The sequence below is a fragment of the Prionailurus viverrinus genome, chromosome A2, assembly GCF_022837055.1.
Source record: "Prionailurus viverrinus isolate Anna chromosome A2, UM_Priviv_1.0, whole genome shotgun sequence".
Lineage (NCBI taxonomy): Eukaryota > Metazoa > Chordata > Mammalia > Carnivora > Felidae > Prionailurus > Prionailurus viverrinus.
In genome coordinates this window covers 162,036,161-162,038,049 of record NC_062562.1, presented here as the reverse complement: position 1 = coordinate 162,038,049, position 1,889 = coordinate 162,036,161, and positions in this window count along the sequence as shown.

Sequence of the window (1,889 nt, the reverse complement as noted above, 5' to 3'; positions counted from 1 at the left end):
AACTGATGAAGGACAAAAATCTGGGCCTGGTTCACGCGGAAGGTTGTCTTCAGATCTTGGGGCAAGTTCAAAATGGACTCTCGCTGCGATACGACATTGCTCAGAAATGGCCCTGGAATTTGGGGTGAGCGGAAATGCCTTCCACACAGAGAGCTTCTGCCTGATGGGGAGAGACAAGTAAGGACCCGCACGGACCCCTGAGCAGCAGCGGAGGAACGTCTGGTGGGTCAGGGCCCTGGAAGGAGTCCTCTGCCCGGAGGTTCAGGGAAGAGGCGTGTGGGTGCGAGGGATCCAACATGGGAGGGTCTGGGTGCCGTATGTTGGTCCTCACCAGAGAGCGCCCACTACAGAGGAGGCACAAATGACCAGGCAAATAACGCGCCTCAGGCTGCAGGTGTCAGCCGGCCCCAGTCCTCAGCCACCCGTGTTCAGGGCTGGCGAATGGAATAGCTTTGGTGGCAGAGGCTGAGGCTACGTATGGGCCCCACATGGAACCGCATACCTCACCAAGGCTAATTTAGCTACCGAGCTGCTTGCTAGTGGCAGAGGCTAATCCCGGGCTCCGGGTCTGCTAAAATCCCTTGAAGAGACCAGTTAGCCACTTGGTGGCAAGTTGATTATATTAGACACTCTCCACCCTGGAAGTATGTGGCAGTGATTTCTTTGCGACCAGGACCGGCATATCCCCCGGGTATAATTTTCTGCCCTAAGTGTCTCAGTCACTACCACTAGCCGAGGACACACAGAAACGCCCAGAATACTGCTACGGGGTCTTGTGAAACATTGCCTCGCACCAAGAGCCCTCTTTACAGCTAAGGAGGTGCGACAGTGGTCCCCAGGACTCCACTTGGCAGGCTCTCCCGTGTCACAAGCCTCTTTCCCAACCTCTTTTCCCCAGCCATCCAGTCTTCGTCCTTCCAAGGTCCTGGCCACCCCACCAAGTCCATGTGTCGTCTCATCTTCCTCTCAGGGTACTTTGATGGAAAGCTGCGTCTGCTGTGCGGATTTCTCCCCACCACCGATCTTCAGGGTCACGCCTCGGGTAGGTCGTAGAACAGTAGCGGTCTGTTTTCAGCTAACCGAGGCATGAATCAGGTCCAGCTCCCGACCCGAAAGAACATTAGAGCATCCTCTGAAAAACACAGTGAAGGCATCAGCTTGGAGATGAGCCCCTGTGCAGCTCGAGTGCCTCAGGGTGCAGTATAGACCTTGGGACCAACAGCCGTCACATGCGCGCTGTCCCTGGGAACCCAAGGTACGAGTGGCCCCCCTGGCCATCACTCTTGGTGACGCACTTGGGGTCATTTGTGCTTCCTGCCCTTGCAACTTTGCGTCTGGTGGGATGGTGAGGGTTTGGAGAGAGGACGCCCTCTAGCAGGACGGAATAACATTTCCCGTCTACCTAAAGCTGTGAGTGCCGCCTGGTCGAGGTCCTTTCGGTCTCCTCCTGACGGCGGACCGGCAGGCAAAGAGGGAGTTAATACAGTGACAGGCTATCATGAGGAGGTCCGCTTATTGCCACATAGCGGGGGCAGAGAGGAGTATGTCACGCTCTGGGACATCTCTTCGTGCTCTAGATTTTGAATTGCGAATAGGCAATTATAGCAACTATGGTGGGACAAGGGGCTCAGACTCCTCGGAGGTGAGGGTCTGGGGCACCTCATCAGCCAATAATGGCCTAGAATGAGGGGAATCTCAAAGGGGGAGTAGACGAGGGAGATCAAAGTCTATTACAGCCTGAGGACCAACCAGCCGGAGGTCCCCCAACCGTTTTCTTGGAACTGTGACCCGAAGCTAAGGAGGTGTGAGTGGAGTGACCTTGGGAGAGGCATGGATGGCTCTGAGTGGTGACCCACCCACGTGCCCTCAGATCCCTTTACCATTTTGGC